The sequence below is a fragment of the Canis lupus genome, chromosome 35, assembly GCF_003254725.2.
Source record: "Canis lupus dingo isolate Sandy chromosome 35, ASM325472v2, whole genome shotgun sequence".
Lineage (NCBI taxonomy): Eukaryota > Metazoa > Chordata > Mammalia > Carnivora > Canidae > Canis > Canis lupus.
This window is the reverse complement of record NC_064277.1, coordinates 5775523-5788120: the sequence shown is the minus strand read 5'-3', so window position 1 is coordinate 5788120 and position 12598 is coordinate 5775523. Positions and strand designations below refer to the sequence as shown.

Below are 12598 nucleotides of genomic sequence, written 5' to 3'. Positions count from 1 at the left end.
AGACATAAAAGCACTGCGTGAAGAAGGCAAGGGAGTAATTCACATGACTGGAAAAGCTTTCAGAAAGGGCTCATGAAAGGAACATAATTTCAACTGAACACTAAGGGTGAGTAGGATCCTGGACAGGCTGCAATGGCCTCAAGATTTCATTCCTAACATGTGTGTCCTGTGTGGATCCCTCCCTTTGAATGTGAGGGACCCCAGGAACGGGATGGAGTTTTACCCATGATTAGGTTACTTTATATGTGGGACCTTCTGAGCAAACCAGCTTACAGAAATGAGAGGGCCCTGTGGCCAGGACCTGAGGGAAGCCTCTAGAAGCTGGAGGAGGCCTGGCAGTCAGCCAGAAATGAGAGTCCTCAGTCCTACAACCTTAAGGAAATGAATTCTCCCAACAGCATGAATGAGCTTAGAAGAGGACCCTGAACTCCAGAAGAGTGTGCAGCCTTGCTGACATCTTGATATCCACCTTGAAGACCCTGAGTTGGGGACCCAGCCAATCTGCGCCTGGACTTCTGGTGCAAGGCAAATAAATGCGACATTCGTTTATGCTGTTGTAATTCATTAAGTATGAGGTTAATTTGTGAGCTAGCAAAAGAAAACAATCATGCATCCAAAATGTGGAGAAAGGTAAAAGAAAATCTCAGACTGAAGGAACGTCTTCAGTAACAAAGGGGTGACAGTACAACATGGAATGGTTAGTAGTGGATTCTGGAAACACAGATGGTTCAACGTTGAGACAGGTAAGAGAGAAGAGAACCCATTTCTGCCTAGCTACTCCTACCACCATTGTTTATGAATAGACAAGGATAAATGTGTAATAGAAGCTATACAGAAGTATGAGCCTCTTCAAATGGTTTAAAAGCTGAATGGGGACGTCTGGGTGGCTCAGTGGTTGAGCGTCTTGCCTTTGGCTTAGGCTGTGATCGCGGGGTCCAGAATCGAGTCCGCGTCAGGCTTCCTGCATGGAGCCTGCTTCTCCCTCTGCCTATGTCTCTGCCTCTCGATCTCTTGTGAATAAATGAATAAAATCTTTAAAAAAAAATAAAAAAATAAAAGTTGAATGAATTAAAATAGTCAAAATGAGATCACAAAAGAAAAAGATAGAGAGAGAGAATGGCTCAGTAGCAGGAGGGAAGGTGGATTTTGAAAGAAAAGCAAGTGGTTGGCTGAGTGCACCCGTCCCTGAGTAAGAATGAGCATTCAGATAAGGAGGAAGGGAGAGGGGTGTCTAACCTTGCAGACAGTGGAGTCACCAAAGAGTGAGCACAATCCCTGACCCAGTGACCAGGTGCCTAAGAGAGCAGTTGAAGAGTGAGGCCAAATATTTTGGAATAATTCATACTGATGCAATCATTCATACTGAAAAATGGTTGGCCACTAGTTACAGACATGAAATATCATATAATCATGACAGAGTTTTTAAATCTATTTAAAGAAGATTTCTTTTTCTTTAAATGAAAAGGGAAAATTGCAGTCCTGGTAAGGTGGTCATTCAGAGTCCTCATTCACTGCCGGTTACAACACATATTTCAATAACAATTTGGAAATAACATGGCAATACATATAAAGTTTTGCCTTAAAAAATGTTCAGTCTTTATTCTTATAGGTCTACTCAGAAATTTGTCCTAAAGAAATAATCCAACAAAAGAAAAATATAAATGAAAGAAGATACTCAGCAGTACAACTTATAAGAGCAAAAACCGGGAAACAATCTGAGTAGCCCAAATTAGGGAATGGCTTAAAATTATAGGGACATTTTGATGCAGTCATTAAAAATCATACTTACATAAATATATATTTAATAAGTGACAGACTATAAGGAATTATGAAAAATATCTATGATAACATGAATATGTACTATGATACCACTATTTAATATAGATACAAAGGACTGTACTGTGAAAATATAAAAACAAATTGTGGTGTTCAAGAATTACAATGGGTAATAGTTTTTAAACAACTTTAAAACATTTTCCTGTAATTGTTACAGTCTTTTCAAATAAACAAGTAATAAAGATAAGTAGGGACGTTAATGCTGCTTTGTGACTTAGGTTTTTTTCCTTAATCTTTTAGATTTTATTACCAATTTTTAGATATAACCAACCACTGAAAGCCTACTTTCTGTAACTGAATGAGCCAGTCAATTTACGGCATGATTTTATTTAATATCTATTCTTTCTTTTAGTATCTTAGTTTTTCCTCCTTTCAGCTACCCACAATTAGTTCTCCAACCCCCAAAACTTTTTCTAAAGCAAAAACAAGAATAACAAAGAGCTCCTCAAAGTAGGTAAGAGCAACAATCTAATTTTTTTTTAAGACAGTTTTATCTATTTGAGAGAGGCGGGGGGCAGAGGGAGAGGGACAGAGAGAACCTCTGGCAGACTCCATGCTGAGCACGGAGCCCAACATGGAGTTCAATCCCATGAAATTGAAATTATGACCTGAGCCAAAATCAAGAGCCAGATGCTCAACTGACTGAGCCACTCAGGTGCCCCAACAATCTAATTTTTTAAATGGACAAAGAAAATCTAATTTTTTAAATGGATATTCATAGAAAAGGGAAGAAAAATTACCCTTAAGCAAAAGAAAAGCTTAAGAAAAATGAAAAGTAAAAATGCACAAGTTACCGTATTTTAGTTATCAGAATGGCTGAATAAACACATCTGATCCCATACTTTATAGCAAAGCCAAGGGAAAACAAGCACTCTCTACATTGCTGGTAGGTTCACAATTGGGTTTTTACCCTATTGACCTAAGGACCATAATATAGCAGTAGCTATCAACATTACAGGTGCATATACCACCTTGTTACTTTAGCTACTAGAATGTAATCCTACTTATGGGAAATTATGAATGTGTAAGTCCTCTTGCTGGAGTATTGGTTATAAGAGCAAAAGATAACAACCTAATGTCCATCACTAGGGAACCAACTAAATAATCTGCTATGTCCATACAATGGCATATTATTATAAAAATCTCTGACAGATTTCAAAAACTTTGATGAAAGCAGCAGCTGCCTGGCTTTGTTTTGTTTTGTTCTTATTTTGGGGGTGGTTGGGAAAGAACTGAGCAAATGGAGGACAAAAATGGGAAGACATCACACTACATACCTTTTTAAATAAAGACAAGAAATATTTCAGATAACAGAGATTTTTGTTACTAGATAAAATAATTTGTCTTCTGTTTATTTTTAAGAGATTATAAGAACAAAGTATTCCTCTCATGTTACATGGGGGCCAAACTTTCAGGATAATTATAATTAATAAAAATGGATTCCTATGTCCTCCTTCTAATAGCCAGGATGGGTCTCTTTCCTTCTATAAGACCCAATGCATTTCTAAGCCTGAAATGTCATTATTGGTGGGGCTTTCAAAAAAAAAAAAAAAAAAAACTCACAAATTCCTTCATACCTTTTTTCTTCAATCTCAGTGGGTTGTAATGTCTTCAGCTAATCAACTATAGAGGAAATGATGCTACATGACTTCTGAGGTCAGTTTATTTATTTTTTTAAAGACTTTATTTACTCATGACAGACACAGAGAAAGAGAGAGGCAGAGACAGAGGCAAAGGGAGAAGCAGGCTCCACGCAGGGAGCCCAATGTGTGACTTGATCCCGGGACTCCAGGATCATGCCCTGGGCTGAAGGCAGGCACTAAACCACTGAGTCACCCAGGGATCCCCCCCTTGGTTAGTTTAAAATAGCCATACAACTAACATTTGGTCTTCTGTAAATGCTTGCTCTTCACACGTTCCTTCTCACAATTCTACCTCTAGCACATTCTCTCTTGAAACCCAACTGCCATCCTCTGAGAAGGCAGTAGCATGGAGACACCATGTATAGGCACTCCAGTGGACGGTCCTAGGTGAATCCAGCTTTCAAATCATCCTAATGCTGACAGCAAACATGTCAGTAAAGGAGACTTAGGAGGGGGCCAGGCCTGGCTCTCTAAATCACCCCAGCTGTTTAATCTTCCCAAGGCTCCAGCCACCATGGATGAGAGAGAAACTGTCCCCACTATGCGCTGTCCAAATTTGTGACCACAGAATAATAAAACTGTGGCTCTCTTATGCCATTAAGTTTGGAGAGGTTTGTTATTCAACAAGGGATAACCAGACATTGTTAAATCACCTGCATTTTGCTTTGTATTATAAACATTTCCAAAAATAAATAAATAAAAATAAATAAGCATTTCTGATTATGGTTAAACTAAGGCTAACTGAACTACTGATGTAAATTCATTTATTTGAGATATAAGATGATGCAAATAAAGACTAGATAGTGTTTCACTTAGGAGAGATTCGGAATTAAGCTTTAAGTAAGATGAATCCACTATATTATAGTATCCTGTATGTCATAGTATCAATTACATCCTAATATCGCATCTATATACAAAGGCCATGCCACCCCACATTATTCATTGCGTTGTTCATCCTACATAGAAACAAAACAGTCCTAGGCCAAAACTATGTAATACCCCTTCTCCCAACCAACTACTGCTTTTCACCTTATTTTTCTACTTTGTGATGAATGGATCATCATCCATCTAGTTATTCAAGGCAGAACCCTGGGAGAAAATTTTAACTCTAAATACTACCTCATTTCAGATATAGACATTTAAAGTATATCTCAAAATTTTTCTCAAAACTATCCCTTTATTCTAGTCTAATTGCTACTACCGATTTGTGCCTTTAACAAATATCTCTCACCTGGGCTCTTCTAAGAAACACCCAAGTAGTCACCGTCTGTCTCCCTATTTGGTCCATCTGTGATATTGCCACCAATTCTCCTTATAAAACATAAATTTGGACACTGTCACCAGTATAAAAGGGAAGAACAATGAATGACTCATCTCTAAGAACCATATTTGTTCTTAATCTTATTTTGCATTTATTGTCTTTCTAAAACACACACAAAAAAAGCTTAAAATTATTCCATAGATCCCCATTCACTCTAGCTAAACTTGAATACTCAGGGAACCTCAAGATTCGATGTACAAGGTCCAGTTGGGAAAATGCTTTACTGTAAGTTAAATACTAGCATCTCTGTTCATTACTTGGCACCGAGGCAATCATAAAGATAAACAGATGGGGTGCCTGGATGATTCAGTTGGTTATGCGTCTGCCTTTGGCTCCACTAGGACAGAGCCCCATGTTGGGCTCTCTCCTCAATGGAGAGCCTGCTTCTCCCTCTCCCTCTACCTCTGCCTGATGCTCCCCTTGCTCATGTGCTCTCTCTCTCTAATAAATAAATAAAATCTTAAAAAAAAAGTGGAAACACAAGTATTCAGCTATGTTACAGATAGACTGAGAAGGAGTAGACTGAAAAAGTTTGAAGAACTTTCAAAAAATTTTTCAATACCTCACAGGTTGTTAATTTTGTCACATATAAAATTATGCCCATGACATTGCTCAACAACAGAATTCACTTTTTTTTCAAATGCAGATGGTTCATTTGCCAACACAGACCATTTTCAGAAACACAGAAAAACCCTCAAAATACTTAAAAGGATTGAAATTTACAAGGAACATCCCATGCCCAAAGTGAAACTAAATCAGAAGTCAACACTATAAAAATATCTGAAAATTTCCCAACTATAGGGAAATTAAACAACATACTTTTAAATTATCCAAGATTCAAATAAAACAAATCGCAACAAAAATTAGGAAATGCATTGAAATAAATACAAATTAGGATGCAACACATAATAATGAATAGAATGCAACTAAACCTGTGACTCAAAAGAAACCTGTAACATTAAATGCTTATGTCAGAGAAGAAGGTGTCAAATCATGACTTACTTTACAAACTAGAAAAAGAAAATTAAGAACTAAGTAAAACAAAGAAAAAATAAAGAAAATAATTTAAGTGGTAAAAAAACAGAAAAACAATAGAGAAAATTGATGACACCAAAGCTGGTTTAAAATAATTTTTTTAAACTGGAGCATAGTTGATACACAATGTTACTTACATTAGTTTCAGATGTACAACATAGTGATTCCACAACTCCGATATGTTGTGGTATGCTCACCAAAAGTGTAGCTACCATCTGTCACCATAAATTACTATTACAATACCATCAATTATATTCCCTCTGCTGTGCCTTTAATCCTGTGACTTCTTCCATAACTGGATACCTGTATCTCCCATTCCTCTTCACCTGTTTTGCCCACTCTCTCACCATCTTTCCCTCTGGCAACCATTAGTTTGTTCTTGGTATTTATGGGTCTGTTTCTGCTATTTGTTTATTTATTTGTTTTCTTTTCTAGATTCCATATTTAAGTGAAATCATATGGTATCTGCTAGAATCAAGACAAGAAATAGCAAGTGCTAGTGAAGATTCAAAAAGAAAGGAAGCCTTGTACATTGTTGGTGGGAATGTAAATTGGTGTGGCCACTGTGGGAAACAGTATAGTATGGAAGTTCCTCAAAAATGAAAAATGGAAATATCATACAAGTTAGTAATTCCACTACCGAGTATTTACTCCCTCCCAAAGAATGAAAACACTAATTCAAAAAGATATACGCACCTCTATGTTTATTGCAGCATTATTTACAACAGCCAAGACATGGAAGCCACCCAGGTGTCCACTGATAGATGAACAAAGAAGAGTGCTGTGTGTGTGTGTGTATATATATATATATATATATATATATATATATAAAAGTGTGTATTAAATATACATATTATATATACATATATGTATAATGGAATATTAGTCATAAGAAAAAAAAATTTCTCTATTTGAATTATTTCACCTCTGGGTCCATCCATATTGTTGCAAATAGCAAGGTCTTTTTCCTTTTGAGGACTGAGTAATGTTCCATTTTACATGTATACCAAAAGCTGTTTAAAAAATTTAAAACTTGATAAACTTCTAGCCAAACCAATAAGGGTAAAAGAAAAAGAGGAGGTACAAATTACCAATGTCAGGAATGAAATATAGGGCCTCACTAAACACAGATCCTAGAGACATTAAAAGGATAATGAGGGGATATTATGAATAACTTTATGCAAATGAATACAACTATTCAACAATCCATACAAAATGGAAAATTCCTCCAAAAAAAAAAAAACCCCAAACTACCAAAGCCTATTAAAACGAACAGATAATCTGTATCAATTAAAAATACTGAATATGTCATGAAAACCTTCCCACAAAGAAAACTTCAAGATCAGATGGCTTTAACTATGAATTCTATCACAATGTTAAGGAAGAAATAATACTAATTCTATAAAACTCTCCCAGAAAGTAGAGAATAATGAAATTTTATGAGGCTAGGATTACTCTTATACCCAAACCAGACAAAGACATTCCAAGAAAAGAAAACTTTAAACCAATATGCATCATGAACAGAGAAAACAAACAAACCACCTTTAACAAAATATTAACAGACTGAATCCAGCAATGCATGAAAAGGACACAATGTCAGGACTGGATTTATCCTAGGAATGCAAGTTTGCCTCAACATATGAACATCAGTCAATGTAACTCATCATATAAGCAGATTAAAAAAAGAAAACACATGATCATTCAGTAGATGCAGAAAAAGCAATTAAAAAATTTACCATTCACTAATTATAAAAATTCTCAGCAAATGAAGAACACTGGGCATTTCTTTAATCTCATGAAAGATACAATAAGAAATGAAGAGCTAATACAATACCCAGTGGTGAAAGACCAGTTGCTTTCCCTCAGGGTCAGCTTGAAGACATCTATGTCCACTCTATTTCTTTTTCTATTAACCTGAGTTCCAAGCCAGTTGGGCGGGGAGTGGGGAGTGGGTGAGGGGGAGGGCAGGAAGCAAAAACAAAAATAAAAGCAGATCAACAGATTGGAAAGAAAAAAGTAAAACTGTCTTTATTTGTAGATGGCATGACTGACTACATAAAAATTCCTAAGGAAAATATTTCAAAGGTTACTGATACGTGACTTTAGGAGATCATGATCTACAAAATTCCACAGAATGCATGATTTTGGGGCATCTGTTTCACATGTCAGTGGGGAGTAGCGCAGACACTCTTCTGAAGATAGGAGACTGGCTCTACTGGGAGGACCCAATGCGAAGACCAGTGAGGCAGCCATTGCATCAGGCACCTGGAATCCCAACCACTTCAGTTATGGATGAGATCTGGGGTAGAAGCAGGGAGCAGAGGGCCTCTAGCTTCCTTCCATCACACTCTGAGTCTTACAATTATTCTTATGGAAAGGCCTACTTGGGACAATCCATTACTGTGGAGGGTTGCAAGAAAGGATGTGGCATCTGTTTGCTGAGCTGTATCAAATTTTACCTTTGAAACACTTTTGCTTTGGTCCCACCTAGAACACCTACTTCTTCTGAATTGCACCCCTCACTGTGCTATCTGGCTAGGACACTATTAGTAAGACACCAGGCGCTCCCATCCAGGATGCGGATCACTGTATCACAGTCTTCTCTAAGAGATGCCATTAAATAAACTGATCTCAGATCTAAGAAGATGGAAAATGCTTCTTTCCCCCTGAACAACTGGTTGTTTTTCATTTTAACAATACCACAAGTTACATAATTGATCATAATTCTCTCCTAACTTTGGCCCCATAGAAGCTTAGAGCCAACCTTGCAGGTCACCTCTACAACTGTACAAGTGTTCAGGGTACATTTCTCTGTGTGACTCTTGGCCCAGTTTTATTTTCTTATCCTTATTTCCTCTTTGTCCTGATTATCTCAACTATTTATTTTAGCCTCTTGTACATACTTTTATATGGCACTTCAAATTCTTTATGGAAGAAAGTGAGCCATAAATAACTAGACACTTAAAGATACTGTCAGCCAAGGCAGGTCTAATTTTCAGGTCTTTGGCACTCCTCAGCTGTAATTTGTTGCCAGGTGCTCAAGGGCTGACAGGGTTTTAAGGCAGTATATTTTTTTCCCTATTCCAATAGTAGAGAGTTCCAGTAAACTAGAGTCCCCAAAGCAGAAAGCTGACTGCAGAGAAACCTCCTCAATTAAACAGAATATTCAGGATGGGAAGCAATTAGGTAGGTATTCTGATTAACACGGCTTTGTGCTGAATGGAACAACCCACACAGGAAAAATTGTTTTTGTTGTTGGTGCTGAAAATCATCCTAAGAAGGTCAGCCTATATATAGAAGCAAAATAATGTGAGAGCCCAGAGATTGGAAAATTAAAAAGAGAAAGAAAAAGAGGAGGAAGAGGAGGAGGAGGAGGAGGAGGAGGAGGAGGAGGAGGAGGAGGAGGAGGAAGAGAGGATGCCAACTGAAAAGAGGACAGTAGGAAGTCTTCAGCGTCAAAGTGGAGAAACTAAGTGGATCCTAGAGCCTAAAGCCATCTAATCCCATAAACTGTCCCTTCTACAGCAGATGGCTGTCCAAGCTCTGCCTCAACAGCTGCAGAAAGAGAAGCTGGAACAAGAGAGAAACCAAAGCACTGCACAAGGCTTGGCACATGGCCTCTGGTTTGGCCCTTCCAAGCACAGACCCTGGGAGCATGAGGCATCTCAGAGAGACAATGGCTCTCCTGGCTATGTGTCAGGATGGGGACCAAAGAGCCCTGAAGAAAGACCAAAACTGGCTGCCATGCTTTTGAAAGCAAAGGCCATCTGTGCCTTGAGTGGAAGGTACCAGGGGTGGTGGGTAGGGATACTTTTCAGACCTCCATTCCAAAAAAGTCTTTAGAAAAATCACTGTGCCATGGAGAAAAGATTGTATCACCAACCTGAGAAAAGGCTGAGAATGGAAAGTTGTTGACCATGAAACAGATCTACACACAAACACACAGTATTAAAGCTGCACCAAGACAAGAGAAGCCTATGTGCCTTCATCTCTATATGTGATGATCTTGAGCCACAGAGAGACAGTTACAGAATAAATTATATTTTGTCAGACAATGCAAGAAGATGAGGAATTTGGGAGAATTGGGGGGGGGCAAGAAGCAGAGAGAATTATTAGGGCAATGAAAATACTCTATATAGATACTATAATGATGGGTACATGTCATTATACATTTTCGAAACCCACAGAATGTACAACCCCAAGAATGAACCATAAGGTAAACAATGAATTTTGGGTGATAATGACATGTCAAATATAGGTTTATCAATAGAAAAAATGTAGCACTTTGATAGGGGATATTGATAATTGGGGAGCTATGCATGTGTTGGGGCAGAGGGTATATGGGAACTCTGTTTGTTACCCTCAATTTTGCTATGAAACTAAAGCTGCCCTAAAAAATTAGTCTTCACTTAAAAAAGGGAGGTGAGAGTGGAAAGAAAACCCACAAAATGGAAGAAAGGTTTGTTAAGGGTTTACTATCCAAGGACGTCTGGGTGGCTCAGCGGTTGAGCGTCTACCTTTGGCTCAGGGTGTGATCCCCATCCTGGGATACAGTCCCACACTGGGCTCCCTGCAGGGAGCCTGCTTCTCCCTCTGCCTGTGTCTCTGCCTCTCTCTATTTCCCATGAATAAATAAATAAAATCTTTAGAAAACAAAAGAGTTTACTATCCAGGATATATAAAGAACTCCTACAATTCAAAAAACAAACAACCCAATTTAAAAATGGACAAAAGATTTACATAGACATTTCTATGAAATAGAAATGTCTATGAAATAGAAATAACCAAGAGGCACCGGAAAAGATGCTCCACATCATTAGTCATTAGGGAAATGTAAACCCAAACCATAGTGAGATACTACTTCACACCTACTAGGCTGGCTATAATATAAAACAAACAAACAAAAAACTGAGAAAACAAGTGCCAACAAGGACGTGAACAAATTGGAACCCTTGTGTACTGTTGCTGGGAATGTAACATGGTGCAGCTGCTGTGGGAAACAGTTGGGCAGTTCTTCAAAAAATTTAACATAGAATTACCATATGACCCAGCCATTCTCTCTCTCTCTCTCTCTAGATCAACTGATCTATTTCTATCTGTATGTGTGTGTATACATCTGTGTGTGTACATATGCATACACAAAACCTATAGACGTACAGATACATAGATATACATATATCCAAGAAAATTGAAAAAGGGACTCAAAATAACTGTACACTAATGTTCACAGCAGCATTATTCACAATAGATGAAAGGTAAAAAGAATAACTCAATGTCAGAGAATGAATAAACAAAATGCAGTACGTGTATAAAATGGAATATTATTCAACCCCTAAAAGGAAATGGAGTTCTAATACATGCCATAGGATGAGTGAACCTAAAGAGATATGCTAAGTGAAGGAAGCCAGATGCAGAAGGATACATACTGAATGATTTCACATATGTAAAATATCTAGAATAATAAATTCATAGAGATAGCAAGGTTAGAGGTTATTAAGGAGTGAGAAGGAGGGAGGGACTGTTTAATGAGTAGTTTCTACTTGAGGTGGTGACAACATTTTGCAAATCGATAGTGCCAGTGGTCGAACAACATTGTGAATGTAATTAATGTCAGGGAATTGTATACTTAAAAACGGTTAAAATGGCAAATTTTTTTATTGTATTCATTTTACCACATAAAAATAAAATTTCAAAGGGGCTAATACCATTTACCAACTTTGAAGGACATTTCTGCATGTTCTTCACTTTCTGAAAAGATTTTCTTTTTCTCATTACCACATCCATCTCTGAAAACACTGAGATTTACCAATTGAGCCACTATGCAGCCAATTATTTCAGTGGACCACAGCTGCTTCTCCCATAAAATAAAAGAACAGCAATAATACAGCATCTCAAGTTCCTTCCAGCTCTCAACAATCTAGGATGTGGCTCAGTTTGAAGGAGTTAACTAAGGTCTACTCTAAAAAAGCTTTCAATGAAGTATAAAGTACTGCAAAATAATCCTGTTTAATATTTAAGAGCATAACAAAGGTCTGTCAACTGTCCTCTCCTGTGGCCATCTCGTCTCCCCCCAACCCCCCCCAGAAATTCAGGTACACTCAACTTTGCTTCCCTTGACAGGGCAGCTGTATCCACTGAAATGGTCTTTTATCCCACCTGTTTCAGGTCTCTGTTCAAATGTCACCTTCTCAAGGAGGCCTCCCTGACCACCCACTTTAAAACTATATATATACATCTATACCAATCTCCACGTACAATCCCCCTTATTCTGCCTTGTTTTCTTCAGATAATATCCTCTTCAAAGATACTACAACCTTTCGTATCTCTTTTACTTATTTATGGTCAGACTGCTGCTAGTCTGTAATCCACGAGGGCAGGATCTTTGCTGGTTTTCCCTATTAATGCATCCTGAGGAGCTAGGACGGGGTGTGACAAGTGCTCAGATATTTGCAAACTGAGTGAATGGTTTGGAGGGAGAAGTGTTGAGCCTTTTCTACTTTTTTAAATTACTTGTTTCTCAAAGAACTGCAGGCTTAAAAGGAAGTTTTCAATACAGTGACTAATGTGAGAGATTTTATTTATCATATTATGAAGACAGACGTACATCTATCATCTGTCATATCTATCAAATCATAAATTTCATACATGAAATATCTATCATATTTAACAGTGGTGATATTAGAAAGGAGAGAACTGGAACACAAAGAAGGAACAACAGGAAAAGATGAATATTTTAACCAGTCATCCCAACCTTCATCTCTAT

At 37.7% G+C, this 12598-nt stretch overlaps 1 protein-coding gene across 3 annotated transcripts in view; it reads right to left on the bottom strand.

Moving 5' to 3' along the window:
* The window catches only part of FARS2 (phenylalanyl-tRNA synthetase 2, mitochondrial), a 375390-nt gene that overhangs the window by 188944 nt on the left and 173848 nt on the right, over nucleotides 1–12598 (bottom strand). The window lies entirely within an intron of this gene.